We start from the raw sequence: 16,908 nt of genomic DNA on the forward strand, positions 1-16,908 counted from the left end.
TTAAGACTTTACCCCCTCTGGATTCCCATTTCTGAACTTATAAACTCTGGACTAGTCAGATATTTCAAACACACAGCCTGCTATGACTGGCAACTCTCTGGAGCGTGGCCAATCAGATTAAAATGTAATTGGGAAATATTTAACAAAATATATAAAAATAGAACATGGATAATACTAACATGTAGTTTTCTAATTCAAAATTAAATCCTCAGAGATCCTTATATAGATTCAATGACTCTGTTTTCAGTTTGACATCCCTGGAGTCGATGTCTCTTAAAGTTCATTCCAGAGCTAAAACTCTTGGATTATTTAGGCAGAAATTCAGAACACCTCCCCGCTCTATACTACATCTGCTTATGATGTGAGCTTACATCATAAGGATTACGTTATTCTGTCATTCATTCATGAAAACACTTTTCATATGCTACTCTACCATGTACACTCAAGCTTCAAAACCCCATCTTAATGAATAACCAGAAATGTGGAATGAAAGTTAGTAAAGAATGTCAGATGCCCTGGGAACCCTCCAGAGAAGAGGGAGTTTTCATTATAATATGTCTTTTATCCAGGCACTATCTCCTGAGAAAAAGAAGATTATTCTGTCTTGTGTCTCTTCTTTCTTAGAGTCCTGTAGACATAACCTTCTATTCCTTTTCAAATGAACCAGCTCCTGGGAAATAAATGTTGTGTTTTGTATCTTATCACAAGATTAGTAGTAGACTCATTGAGGGAACTCTTAAACATTCCAGGGCATTCATTGGTGAGGTGTCTCTGGAAAGAAATCTGGTTCTCTGTCCCTTGGATTCAGAAGTTAGCTGTCAACACTTTACAGGCTAATTTAATAGAAACAAGAAACAACTCTTAAATCCGCAGACTGATTGATCTATATCTATATATGTGTGTATACATATATATACATATATATATGCAGATACATTTATGTAAATGAACACATAAATGTATATATCATATATTTATATATATTCTAATATAATGTTATCAAATTCAAATAGAAATGAAGGACACTAAACTGTACATAAGGATCCCTGCAGGCCACATTAACATTGATGTTGTTCTTATTCAGTCATGTCCAACTCTCTGTGACACCATTTGAGGTTTTCTTGGCAACGAGACTGGATTGATTTGCCATTTCTTTCTCTAGTTCATTTTACAAATGAGGAAATTGAGACAAACAAGGCTAAGTAACTGCGGCCCGATTTAAACTGCAGGCCTGGTGTAAAGGGCTGAAACTCTTGAGTTACTGAGGTCGGAACAATCAAGCACTAAAGGCTAATTATCGATTGGACAATACTCTATAAGAATATGCTTGGAAAATGGCCCTTCCCACGATCCTGTGCTGGCCCAATCATTTGGTGGCCCTAATCGTTTGTAGGAGGGACGAAGGGGTGAAGTAAGACTAGCCAGGATCACTTCTGGGCAGGAGATGAGGAAGTGAGGTCGCAGAGATCCTACATGTCCATTCTCTTCACTTCTACCGCTAAAGACCAAGAACAAAGACCAAGGACTTCTGCTTATCCTGACTCCACTTGATTCTAAGGTATCCAGGGTACTAATGTGGTCATCGCAGCCTGATACTCTATTCACTCTACCACCAACTTCTCTACATATTAACATTATCTATAAATATTAAATATTTCTCAATTACATTTATTTTTTTGCTGAGGTAATTAGGGTTAAGTGACTTGCCCAGGTCATACATCCAGGAAGTGTTAAGTGTCTGAGGTCAAATTTGAACTCAGGTCCTTCTGACTTCAGGGTTGGTGCTCCATCCACTGGGCCACCTAACTGCCCCCCAATTACATTTTGATTTAATTTTGGGCCACATGTAGAAACTGGCTGTGTGTTTAATACTTCTGTTATAACATGTCAATGGATCTTATGATATCATTGGAGTGGATATTTTTCAATGACGTGAATTGTAAACCCATTCATAACAATCAATCCTGTGTAACTCTTGTCCATGACCTCTCATAAGTTTGCCATGGGAGGTAAAGATGAGAGAAGAAGAAATTAATCAGCCTAAGGTGAGATAGTCCTTTCTTATACTCTCTTGACATCAGGATGATACCAGTAGAGTCTAAATGAAATTAATTATGCCTCACTCTGCCATACAACCAATCCATCTTTTTTCTCCATATAAAATATCATAAAATCATAATTTTAGAGCTGGCAGAGACCTTAGAAGTCATATAGGCATTTTGCATATGAGGAATTGAGTCTCCAACCCTGACCATACACACAAAGGAAATAGCAAAGCTAGGAACTGCCCAAATCCTCTCATTCCAAATAGAGCATCTTTTCTACTGTCACATTGTTTTTCCATTTCTTGAATGACACAATTTATGCTGATTCTCCAGCATATTTTCTTGTGTGTCATGTGTTATGGCTTGTTCGCATTCATACTACATCCCTTCTATTTTAAAAATCTATGACCCCAATTTTTTAATGTAGTTAATATTCTGTAGGTATAAAACATGTTTCTTTCAACTACTCTTTTTGTATATCAGATCATAGGATGCAGAATTGAAAGGAATCTTACTTAAAGATAATTTAGGTCAACCACACATTTTATTGAGGATGAAGCTGAGGCCCTCAAAAGTCAAATGTTTTGTCCAGGTTCACATAGAGAATAAAAAGCAAATCTGAAATTCAAATCTTCTAACTCCAATGTTCTTTCCACAACACTTTCATGCCTCTCTATCTTGTTTTCTTAATTATACTGCAACATCCTTGTAGATAAATATTCTGCCTAATCCTTACTATATATACTTTCCAAAATCTAGTATACTGTACTATTTGCCTCATGTAAAGTTAGAGAGGTATCTCAATTCTTTTAAACTCAGCTTTTCAATACAAACTTCCTAAGAAATGTGACTAATTTTTTGTTTCCTGTTTTCTAGATGGCTTTTTTGGCTAATAAAAAAAAAGTTTTTAAGGTAAGACTATAGGGAAACTTTTAGGCTTCTTAATAAGCCATACAAATTCCAAATTCTTTCAATTCACTCTTTACTTGCTTTGAACCCCCTGAATGTTCTGAATATCACATGTGTCTGTTTTTCAACAAATGTGGGTAACAGATTTCATAGATCCTATGCAAGCACTCAAGGTAAAAAAATGCATATCAGGTATAGATATAGCTTTTGTTTACACCCTACAGAAAAAGCAGAAAGTGCAAGGAATAGCTGAGAAACAGAAACAGAAAAAAATAAAGGAGGCAGATAGGTGACTCAGTGGATAGAGCACTGGACCTGGAGTCTGGAAGAGTTCATATCTAGTCTCCCACACTTAATATCTGTGCACTTAACATCTACTGACTTTAATTCACTGGAGAAAGGAATGTCAAACCACTCCAGAATCATTGATAAGAGAGTTATGAAGAGTTGGATGTGACTGAACAACTAACTACAACAAGCCTAAAAGCTTCTCTTCTCAAGTGAAATTAATTTGTTACCAGTAGGGCAAGGACCACAGGGTCCTACATAGTTCTTTCAAACACTGTGACTTATAGTGCCATCCTGTACTTTGGATTCTGCTTGGAAGGCAAACATACTTTACATATGCAGGCTAGATAACACCTTCCCAATGAACTTTCATTATTCAAATAATTCACCCTAATAGCAGGGAGCAAAGTACAAGTCTTCTATTCCCTCTAAATCCTTTAACTTCTCCAGCTATAAGGGCCACATAAATAATCATTATCTGCTCCTGGAAGTACACTATCTGGAACCATCCTCATTTAAAACATCTAAATTCTCAAATTTCTTTCAAGGCAACTCCTAAAGATTGCATCGTACAGTCTAGATTCTGAAACCATATTGCCTAGGTAATACATTTCCTCAAACAAGAATGCAGAGTTTCAGAAGAATGTTCTCCTTGACATCTTCTCTCAGATGGCATTGACTAACAAATAATTTACCACCATCTTAGTTGCTGCCATCTCTTAGACTAGAGAAGTTCACTCTCAGGAACTTTCTTTTTAGGTCAAATAGGCAAAAAAAGATATATATATATATATATATATATATATATATATATATATATATATGATTACTATATTTCCAAGATCGGGACTATGGAATGAGCACATATAGGCTTCCCACCCTACAGATCCTGTATGTTCTGTGCTCTCTACAGGGAATAGAGAAAAAGAAGATGAGAATGATATGTGAATTCTTATAAGGCAACACAGAAAGGCAATTCTTAAACAAGAATCACAAGAGTTCTAACCAACAAAATAATCTTGGAGACAGTACAGTCATAAAAATTTAATAACCATATTTTCCAAACAAGCTTCCACATCCCCATTAGCTCATCAAATTTATTGGGGAAAGGAAGGAAAATAGGGGATAATTTTGTGCCAAACTCCCCTGATCAATATCCCTTTACAATGATAAACATTTTTGTACCAAAACCTATTATGAATAATTGGGGGAATTAAGGAAATTTTAAATAAAAAAATTTAAGACTATCAATTAAAATTCAAAGAAATTACATTTAAAATATCATCAACCTAAACTCTGGCAATAGAATATATCAATCCAGTTCAAATAACAAATGTCAGAGATGGAAGAAATGTGAATATGATGATAATGACTAACTTTAATCTGGGTTCATCATGAATGATTCTAATGTAGCATATGTTTTATGTTCATATATTTTATTTTTAAATACTTCTATGGTTCTAGGAAAATGAAATTAATTTTAAATTTTAAAAATTAATTACCTTATTATCATGGTTCCATCTACTATTTGCTCAAAATAAATGATTCTCTATTTCCAAAAGCCTAATAACTCCTAAAGTGGATAAATATCTACCCCAACATTGACCTGTGATTTTCTTTCCATTCACATGACTGTGAGAAATATATTTTCAGCATATTACTACTTAGTGCTTAGAATCAGCTTCAGAGAAACTTTACCATGAGATTCTTCCACTGGACTATCTTAAGAAAAGATCATTTTTCTCTTTTTCACAGCACTGGTCCCTGGGAGACCCCACTCTTAATATTCCCTAGCTAGTCACTGGTCTATTTAATCACCTTACATTGTTCCCTGCTTCTACTGGTAAGAATTCTATAACTGTCTTAAGTCTTTGTATTATTCTGTTATGATCAATTATTGATATTAACTTCAATGCCAAAGAAACTAATTTGTGTCTGACAGAGAGAGGCAAAGAGAGACATAGAAAGAGAGTATATGAGAGACAGACAGACACAGAGACAGAGGCAGAGAGAGAGAGAGAGAGAGAGAGAGAGAGAGAGAGAGAGAGAGTACATGAGAGAGAGAGAGAGTACATGAGAGAGAAACAGCAAGAGAGAGAGAGAGACAGAGAGACAGAGACAGAGACAGAGACAGAGACAGAGAATATCTTTGGTGAAGAATCTTGTCAAAAATTTTTGAAAGCCTTTTTAATTAGACTCCCTGGTTCTTCTTTGTCCTTATATTTATTTGTTCTATGAAATAAACCTAGAGGGACAGTTAGGTAGTGCAGTGGATAGAGCACCAGCCCTGAGTTCAAATCTGAACTCATTCACTTAACAACACTTAACACTTCTAGCTGTGTGACCCTGGGCAAATTGTTTAATCTAAGGAGAGAGAGAGAGGGAGGGAGAGAGAGAGAGAGAGAGAGAGAGAGAGAGAGAGAGAGAGAGAGAGAGAGAGAGAGACAGAGAGAGAGAGAGACAGAGAGAGACAGAGAGAGAGAGACAGAGAGGAAGAAAAGACTATTGTATAGATGGTAGTTAAACTGCCAAAAGGGCAGGTCTCTGTAAAAACAGGCTAGAAATTTTGGGCAAGAGTTAGACAATTTCACCTTCAAAAAACTTGGATGTATGCCCTCTGGTTTAGTGATTTATTGACATCTAGTTTGTCAATTCGGACTAGTACAGCTTGTGACTTACTACTATTTGAACTCATATAAGTGATCAGTCTGCTACAAAAGATATATTGGGGAGCTGAGGACTCAACCTTTGTGTGTGCATGAAAAGCTGACATATGCAGAAGACTGTAGAGCAAAGGTGCTCAGATCAGGGTTTCCTGATGTCTTTTCAAGCTAAACGCTCTGATTCCTACACACATAAGTTCTATTATACTGGTGTCTACACAACACAAAAGAACCATGTTTTTCTTAAGGTTATTGAAATTATGACTCCAGAACTGTCACAAAATTGGAATGACAACTTCTTTGGAATATCTAGAGTCCCCAGGAAGTGTTTTCTCTAACCAGGAGCCCTTTAAGACTTCATTTCTAATCATTCCAAATAAGCACTGTGGCTATGGAAATATTTGTAATAAGAGAAAACAATTCTCACTCATTTTCTTCTTCCCTTCTTCCCTCTTTTTCTCATTTCTTCCTTTCTGCTCTTCTCCTCAATCTTTAGCCCCTTTCCTTCCATATCTCCTTTTTTCTCTTCCTTTATCTTTTCCTTTTCTTCTTCTCTTTCTCTTTCCTTCCTACTGGCCTTGTCTCATTTTTCTTCTTCCCCTTTCTTTTACCTTTCTTTCCTCCCTCCTTTCTTTCTTCCATAATTATTAAGGGCTTACTATATTCAAGACACATTGAGAAGCATAATGGCAAAGCGGATAGAGGTCATTCTTGGAATCAGGAAGATTTTTGTTCAAATACCATATGACTGTGGGTAAGTAACTTAATCTCTCAGAGCCTATAGGTTCTTCTAAAAGTATAAATTACAGACTAATTGCAATCTTCACTGGTAGAGGTAGTTCCACACTAGGAGTTTCTTATGCTAAGAAAATCACAAGAGTTTTCCCCCTCCACACATAAGATTACCATATAAACAGTTTACAATTTTGTTTCCCATTATCTGGAGATCATAGAAGTACCTATTATGGAGATCCCATCCTCCATTAAAAACTAAAATTGAACTATATAAACAGATGTGAGGAAAAAACCTACCAATTCAACTGGTCAAAAACTATTCCTTTGCTTAATACCATCTTCACCAAAATTCCAAAGTCACTATACTATAGTAGTCACTATAGCATTGCCAAAGTGTCTGAATTTTCCTGTGGAGGTTAAAAGAGGATTTCTAGTGATTAAAAATGGGGACAGGTGAGGATAAATGGCCAAAATGTCACTTGTTTTATGTAGAAGATAGAAGAATTTAGGTACGGACATAGCCCACATAAAGTTCCCTACACTGTTTTTTTTTTTACAAGATCACTACTACATTAACACCAACCTTGTACTTAAACATTGTAAAAGTTCAGCATGGCATTGCTATTATCCTAGTCACTAAAAACCAGCCCAGATTTTCTGCCCAAAACTCTGATATGCCTAGGTCCCACTAAATGCTATTAATGAATCCCTTAAAATTGGTTGCATGTTATTTGAATTTATACCATTTTAAGGTTTAATTATATAGCTCGTGATAATTGATTGAAGCCCCGTGGAAATATATGTAGCAAATTCAAAAGATTTTAGACAGTAAAGGACATTAAGTTGTATAAGAGAAAAATTCTCTTTATTAAAAATACCTTGTTCCTTTTTCTAACCTAAGACAACTTAGAAAGTCCACAGAAGACTCTGCAACATTGAGGTGAGTGCAGGCCCAAAGCATGGCAAGAGCACTAGAAGTGAGCCTTGGAGACAATTAGAGCAGCAGCAGCAGCTTTGGGAGCTCTCCCACCAAATGTGGTACAGGTGTCAGACAAGTGGTCAGAGAGACATTACAGGGAACCTTTTGCTGACATTGGGTGCATTCAACTCTGACAACTCTATTGTCCATAAGCAATCCTAAATCATAATTCCAGTGTGAAAGGACCACAAGTCAGCTACAAAGAAAAAGGGTCCCTGGTCACAGTTCAAGACATAGAAGAGTTCTAACACTTGTGGCTACTAAAGAGCAAGGGATCTGATCATAGTTCCAAGTGCCAAGAGGAGCACTAGTAATTGCGGCTGCAGGCCCCTTCCTAACTAAGAACCTAGAAATCAGTGACTACACCTCTACCCATATCACATCACCTTGGAAACATTGAAAACTTGCAGACGCCCAGAACTAGCTCCAAAAACAGCAGCATGAAAAAAGCCTAAAACTTAGCACAGTGATCAGAGCCCAACCCAAGTGAGCAGACTTTAACATAAAGAGAAAAGTAAAGAAATAGGCTAGAAAATGAACAAGCAATCAAAAAAACAAAACAAAACAAACAAAAAACCCGGCAAAAACCTACTATGGTAGCAGGAAAGAACAAGACATGAATTTAGAAGAAGACAACAATGTGAAAAGAATTACAAAGCCTTAAAGAAAAATGTTAAACCCATAAGGATTCCTGGAAGAATTGAAGAACCATGATAGAAGAATAATTGGGAAAAGAAATGAAGGTGATGCAAGACAATTAGGAAAAGATAAATAATAGTTTAGTTGAAGGATCACAAAAATTCACTGAAAAGAAAATCCTTTTAAAAAAGCAGAATTAGGGGCAGTTAGGTGGCACAGTGGATAGAGAACCAGCCCTGAAGTTAGGAGGACCTAAATTCAAATCTGACCTCAGATACTTAACATTTCCTATCTGTGTGATCCTGGATAAGTCACTTGTACCAATTACCTCAGGGAAAAAATTAAATAAATAGATAATAATAATAATAATAATTCCTAAAAATTAGAATTGGGCAAGTGGAAACTAATGACCCCATGAGACATAAAGAAGCAATAAGATAAAATCAAAAGAAGAAAAACGAAGAAGAAAAAGAAAATGTGAAATATTTCATTGGAAAAACAACTCACCTAGAAAATAAATCAAGGAGAGATAATTTAAGAATTATTGAACTATCTGAAAGCCATGATTACAAAAAGAACCTAGACAAAGTATTTAAAAAAATTATCAAGGGAAACTTCCCTGATATCTTAGAGCAAATGGGTAAAACAGAAACTTAAAGACTCCCAACAATGATCTCCTGAAAGAGATTCCAAAGTGAAAATTCCCAAGAATGTTATACCAAATTCCAGATCTCCTAAGTCAAGGAGAAAAAGTAGTCAGAAAGAAACAATACAAATATGATGGGGCAATAGTCAGAACCATACAAGGTTTAACAACTTGAATGTTAAAGGATCAGAGGACCTAAACTATGATATTCCAGAAGACAAAGAAGCTAGGATGACAGCCAAAAATCACCTATCCAGAAAAACTGAAAAATATGATATTTAAATTAAATTTAAAATATGTATATTTAATGAATAAAATACTTCCAAGCATTCCTGCTGAAAAGATCAAAACTAAGTAGAAAAATCTGATATTGAAACACAAGACTTAAGAGAAGCATAAAAAGGTAAACATGAAAGAATAATAAGATAAAGGTAAATTTTTATATGGGAAAGTGATACATATAACTCCTAAGAGTTAAAAAAAATTAACATAAACAGAAGACAAAGGTTTAAGTTAATTATGCCAGGATGATCTCAAAAAAAGCAGGGGTGAAAAAGAGGAATGCACTGGGAGAAAAGAGAAGAGAGGAACAGAATGAGGAAAAATTTTCTCACATAAAAGGCACAAAAGGAAGAGGGAATTATAGTTGCAAGGAAAATAGGAAGTGGAGGACAATGCTTAAAACTTATTTCATCAAAATTTGCTCAAAGAAAAAAACATATATGCATATATACATATACACACACAGGTATAGAAGAAGTCTTTCTTAATAGGAAAATAAGAGGGGAAGGGAATAAGAGATATGAAGGAGGGTATTAAAAGGAAGAGGAGATTAAAGGAGGAAGTGGTCAGAACCAAAACAGACTTTTGAGGAGGGACAGGATAAAAAGAGAGAAGATTAAATAGAATAAAATAGAATAAAGGGAAAAGCATAGTAATCATAACTGTGAATGTGAATGGAATGATCTAACCCATTAAAAAAAACAAATAGAATGGATTAGAAACAAGAATCCAATAATATGTTATGTACAAGAGACATACTTGAACTAGAAAGACACACAGAGAGTTAAAATAAAGGTTGGGGCAGGATTTATTATGCTTCAGCTAAAGTAAAGAAGGCAGGGGAAATCTTATCTGTGACAAAACAAAAATAGATGTAATTAAAAGAGATCATCAGGGAAATTATATTTTGCTAAAAGGTACTATAGACAATGAAGTCATATCAAAAAATTTCACAGCAAGTTTCTCTGATAAAGGCCTCATTTCTGAAATACACCAGGAATTGTATAAAAATAAGAGCCATTCTCTAATTGATAAATGGTCAAAGGATAAATGTATTAAAGTAGTTTTCAGAAGAACTTAAAGCTATAACTATACTTACATTATATTAAATATCACATTATATTATGTTATATATAATTCATGGTATATATGTCTTATACATATTAAATATTAAATATACTATCATATCCAATTAAAGCTATAACTATACTTATCTGAAAAATGCTCTAAATAGCTATTAGAGAAGAGCAAATTAAAGCAACTCAAGAGGTACAACCTCACCTATCAGAAATGACAAATGCTGGAAGGAATGAGGAAAAATAGATGCATTAATAAATTGTCAGTAGAGTAATGAACTGATCCAACCATTCCAAAGAACAATTTCAAACTAGGCCAAAAGGGATTTTTAAAAATGTATCTTTTGACCCAGGATTACTAGATCTATACTCCAAAGAGATCAATGAAAAAGGTAAAGGACCTACATGTTCAAAAATATTTATGGAAGTATTTTTGTGGTAGCAAAGTAAATCAGGGGAAGGCTCATCAATTGGGGAATAGCTGAAGAAGTGGTGACATGTAATTTTTATGGAATATTATTGTACCATAAGAAATAACAAGGAGAGTTGAGTGTTTTCAGAAAAGTAAGGCAAGACCTTTATGTACTGATAGAAAGTGAATGAGAAGAACTAGGATCATAGTGCATAATAACAATAATATAGACTTGACTACTCTGATCAATACAATGATTCATAATGGAAAAATAGCTATCCACCTCCAGAGAAAGAAGTGCTAAACTCTGAATGCAAATTGAAGTATGATTTTCTTGCTTTATTTTTTTCAAAAATATGACTGATATAGATAATTTTTGCATGCTTATTAGGAGATAAAATGACAATATAGATAAGCAAATTGCAAAGGATGATTTATCAAAACAATTAATTATTGCTTTTCTATGTAATCTCCTATTTTACTATTTGTCCTGGCATGGGACAAACATTTCTATGCAAGTCAAATAAAATGTGAGTTCCATGATAAAGGCCTCATTTTCAAAATATATAGAGAATTGACTCTGATTTATAAGAAGTCAAGCCATTCTCCAATTGATAAATGGTCAAAGGATATGAACAGACAATTTTCAGATGATGAAATCGAAACTATTTCCATTCATATGAAAGAGTGTTCCAAATCACTATTGAGCACTGGAAAGACATTCAGTGTTCTTGGATAGGCTGAGCGAATATAATAAAGATGACAATACTCCCCAAACTAATCTATTTATTAAGTGCTATACCAATCAGACTCCCAAGAAACTATTTTAATGACCTAGAAAAAATAACAACAAAATTCATATGGAAGAATAAAAGGTCGAGAATTGCAAGGGAACTAATGAAAAAAAAGTCAGAGGAAGGTGGTCTAAGTGTACCTGATTTAAAGCTATATTATAAAGCAACAGTCACCAAAACCATTTGGTATTGGCTAAGAAATAGACTAGTTGATCAGTGGCATAGGTTAGGTTCACAGGGCAAGATAGTGAATAAAAATAGCAATCTAATCTTTGACAAACCCAAAGATCCCAAATTTTGGGATAAGAATTCATTATTTGACAAAAACTGCTGGGAAAACTGGAAATTAGTATGGCAAAAACTAGGCATGGACCCACATTTAACACCACATAATAAGATTAGATCAAAACGGGTCCAAGATTTAGGCATAAAGAACGAAATCATAAATAAATTGGAGGAACATGGGATGGTTTACCTCTCAGACTTGTGAAGGAGGAAGGAGTTTGTGTCCAAGGGAGAACTAGAGACCATTATTGATCACAAAATAGAACATTTTGATTACACCAAATTAAAAAGTTTCTGCACAAACAAAACTAATGCAAACAAGATTAGAAGGGAAGTAACAAATTGGGAAAACATTTTTACAGTTAAAGGTTCTGATAAAGGCCTCACCTCTAAAATATACAGAGAATTGACTTTAATTTATAAGAAATCAAGCCATTCTCCAATTGATAAATGGTCAAAGGATATGAACAGACAATTTTCATATGATGAATTAAAACTATTTCCACTCATATGAAAGAGTGTTCCAAATCACTATTGATCAGAGAAATGCAAATTAAGACAACTCTGAGGTATCATTACACACCTGTCAGATTGGCTAAGATGACAGGAACAAATAATGATGAATGTTGGAGGGGCTGTGGGAAAACTGGGACACTGATGCATTGTTGGTGGAGTTGTGAAAGAATCCAACCATTCTGGAGAGCAATCTGGAATTATGCCCCAAAAGTTATCAAAATGTACATACCCTTTGACCCAGCCATACTACTACTGGGCTTATACCCCAAGGAACTACTAAAGAAGGGAAAGGGACCTGTATGTGCCAAAATGTTTGTGGCACCCTTTTCATAGTGGAAGCTGGAAGATAAATGGATGTCCATCAATTGGAGAATGGTTGGGTAAATTATGGTATATGAATGTTATGGAATATTATTGATTCTATAAGTAAATGACCAACAGGAGGAAGAATACAGAGAGGCTTGGAGTGAGACTATACATCAACTGATGCTAAGTTGAAACGAGCAGAACCAGATCCATTATACACTTCAACAACAATACTATAGATGAGGATGATATTCTGATGGAAGTGGAATATCTTCAAACATAGAGAAGAACTAATCCAATGTCCAATTGATCAATGATGGACCAGAATCAGCTACACCCAGAGAAGGAACACTGGGAAATGAGTGTAAACTGTTTGCATTTTTTATTTTCGTCCCAGGTTATCTTTACCTTCTGAATCCAATTCTTCCTGTGCAACAAGAAATTCTATTCTGTACACATATATTGTATCTAGGATATGCTATAACATATTTAATATGTGTGGGAGTGCCTGCCATCTAGGGGAGGGGATGGAGGGAAGGAGGGGAAAATTCGGAACAGAAGTGAGTTCAAGGGATAATGTTGTAAAAAATTACTCAAGTATATGTACTGTCAAAAAAAAAGTTATAATTATAAAATTAATTTTAAAAATCAAAAAAATGTGGGTTCCATAGTTTGTATTTGTTAATGTTTTACTTCTCTCAGTCTCTCTGTCTCTCAGTTTTTCTATCTTCCCTCCTGAAACTTGCAGGTTCCCAAATTAAGACACTTTGTAGATTTTATTGTCCCCATAAATTTCAACTTGGTGAATTTTTGCTGTATAAATTTTTTGCTCACCTCAAAAATCAAGTCAAACTGTTACTAGGGACAATGTGTCTAAGGTAGCAGTAGTAGCCACTAGCATATCTCCATGGCTTTTTGGTAACAAACAACATATTTGACCTCTACAATTACCCTTTGGGGAAGAAAGGACAATTATGATGATGATGATGATGATTATCCCCATTTAAGAAATGAGCATCAGAGTTTCACTGAGTTTAGTGATTTGCCCAAATTACATAGCAAAGGTCAGATTTGAATACCCTGTCTTCTAATCCCAAGTCTAGGTCACAAATTGTTTTAGCTGACCCCACATGTTCTCACAAAAATATTGTGCTACCAACAAAATTATCCTCTTATGACAGCAAATAACTTTGTCAATTTACATTTTAAAAAAACCAAATCTGATATTCTTTCATGTAGAATCATAGAAAAGTGAAAGTCATTTTACTGTCTTTTTAATTACTATAGGTGGCAAGATAAGTAAATTATCGTTTTCAGTGGAACAGATGTGAATGTTTACCCCCAACTTTTTGCAAAATAAAAATCGTCTTTGTTAATATAGACACCCTTTCCTCTGGTTTGCCTACAAATCAAACCTTTCATTTGTTGGAACGTTTATTTATTGGAAGGATCTATATTCCAGAATGAAACTGTATTCTTTCACTCTCAGAACCACATTCATGTTTCATGGAAGAAAGAAGAGTAAGATGAATCACTCTGGAGAGCTGCCAAACCCCTCTTGCTACAAGTAGATGCATTTGTTTCCTTTCTGGTAATTGTGTGCTGACTGACAGAGGACACCCTCTGGGTCAATGGAAAAATTATACAGCTGTCATGGAAAGAAGGAGAAATTTGAAACGATGCAGTTACAGCACCAAGAATAAAAATGGCACGTTGTTGCAATATGGTTATATTCCATATTGTGGCAGAGATACGGATTTTACCCTGTTTGTCCTTACAAAAAAAAATACCCTTTTATGTTCAAAGGGTTAATTTTTTAAAGGGGAAAAAAACAATTCAGGAGAGCTAACCATGGACATGATCTTCCTCATCATGATTGTAATCAATTGCCCTATATGTATAAAAAGAACATATGGATGTCAAAAGGTATGTTATGGGATTTGTTGTATAGGATAGCAGGGCTTTGCTACACACACAGATACTCAGAACCCTTGGAGATCTTGTTCAGGGCAGGAGTGCACACTGAGGAGTTGTACCAAAAGACGTCAAAGTCAAGATCAGTCTGCAGTGACCTAGAATCTCCAGTTCCCACCCTGGGGAGAAATGGGATTTAGGGTTAAAGGGCAGATAGTCACTCCTACAACTGGAACACAGATAGGCAAGTATTAAACACAGCACTAATTCAAGGGTTGTTATATGCCATTGCCATATAACAGCAGAATATTGTAGACAGAACACTGAGGCTACGTTTAAATTCTACTTTGGACTCTGGTAAAAATGAATAAACATGAGTCAGGAAAACCTGAATTCAAATCAGCAGATACTTACTAGCTGCATGAACCTGGATAAGTCACTTACTGTTTGCCTCATCTGCAAAATGAGAATGAGAAGACGGATTGTTGTGAGAATAAAATGATATATTATTTGAAAAGCACTTAGTGCAATGCCTGGCACATTGTAGGCACTATATAAAAGTTGACTATTACTATTTTTTAATAATTTTGTAAAAAGAAATTTTTGGACCAGACCCAAGATTTACCTGATGTAAGGTAATACTCCCTCTACCAATTCAGACTTATACCTTTTCTACAATTCTAGAGAAGTGTCTGAAAGCATTGAAATTAAGTAATTTACCCAGGGCCAGACAACTGTTTGTATCAGAAGAGAGAGATAAACCCAGGTTTTTCTAATTCTAAAACACACACAAAAAAGTTACTAAATTGTCATTAAAGACAATTTAAAGGAACCCAGGGAAGACTTTTAAGCAAAATCATGAAGCTGGTAAAGTTTAGCTTTGGAAAGCTCTCAACACCCCAACCAGTGGCCCCTTCCCCTTCTAGAGGCCTTCCCTCTCACCTTCACTTCTCCCCATTAAACCAACTCTCAGGGGCCTATCCAGTATCCTATTCTTTTATAAACAGTTATTAAGTACCAATTGTAGGAAGGCACTAAAAACTCACATTCTAGTAGAGGAGATAAGACTTGAACAAATAACTATAATGCAAATTAGAATATGATAAGAGTCTAGTTTGAGAGGTATAAAGTACCAGGAGATGACCTAACTTAGTACCTCTGTGAGAAGATTGAGGCCATCAGACAAGAATTCCCTCTATTCCTCAAACTTAACATTCTTATCTTTGCCTTCCTTCCAATCACAGAATAAAATATGCCTCTCCTCTTCATTAAGACTGATAATGTGTCTACCTGTATTCTGGATCCCACTTATTCCTGCCTCTTCTAAACCCAACAATCATCCCCTTCTCCTTTATGCATCTTCAATCTATAATAATAATAATAAATAAAATTTATTTATTTATATTATTGTAATAAAAATAATAATTATACTAATAATAAACTCAAGTCTTCCCAGTCAAAAAAAATTTTTAATCCTCACTTGACCTTCTATCCCATTCAGTTGCTATTTCTTCTTTCTGTTTCTTTTTTCTTGCAAAATTGCTTGAAAAAAAAATGTTATACTTCATGCCTCTCTTTTCTCCCTACCTATAGCATCTCTGTTAACCTCTTGCTGTCAAGATTCTTCTCCTGGCGTTCTACTAAAATCACTATCTCTAACATCATCATCCTAGACATTTTTCTAGTCTGCATTCTCTTTAATCACCTTGTGGCATTTGGCAATATTGATCAGTCCTTTTTCTGGATAGTATCTTCTCTTTCAGTTTTTGCATTTCCTTCTACCCTTTCTAACACTTCTTTTTTTTCTCCTCTCATTCTTCAACCTTTTCCTAACTTATTAAGATTGGCTGTTCTCAGCCTTCTTCCTTCACCTCTTTAGATTCTTCTAACCTCAGGTTCATATTTCTAAGATCAAACTCATTATTTTCTCCCTAAACTTGCTTCTCTTCATTTCCCTCATTCATACCATCATTTACCCATTCACTTAATGATTATGAAAATTACAGTAAGTTATCATTGACTCCTCTTTCTCTAACCTTTCATAGCCAATACGTTACCAAGTCCAAATTGCTATAAACCACTTCTCAACTCAAAAACAAAAACAAAAACCTCATCCCATATCTGGCCTCTGCTTAAAGAAATCCAAAAATGAAGAATCCAGTGCCATTTAAAACAGTATATTTAATATCTGGATAACTCCAATCATTAGAAAGTTTTTCTTTATGTGTAGACAAAATTTGACTTTCCTCCACTTCCATTCCTTACCCCTAATTCTGTCTTGTGGGAAGGTCAAGCAGAATGGGTTTATTCTATCATGACAGCTTTTCAAATACCTCAAGACAATATTTGGGGCAACATAATGGTATCATAGACAATATTCAAAATTAAATTCTGAAGTTTCACCTCTTTCACATCAAAA

The sequence above is a fragment of the Sminthopsis crassicaudata genome, chromosome 2 (assembly GCF_048593235.1).
Source record: "Sminthopsis crassicaudata isolate SCR6 chromosome 2, ASM4859323v1, whole genome shotgun sequence".
NCBI classification, from domain to species: domain Eukaryota; kingdom Metazoa; phylum Chordata; class Mammalia; order Dasyuromorphia; family Dasyuridae; genus Sminthopsis; species Sminthopsis crassicaudata.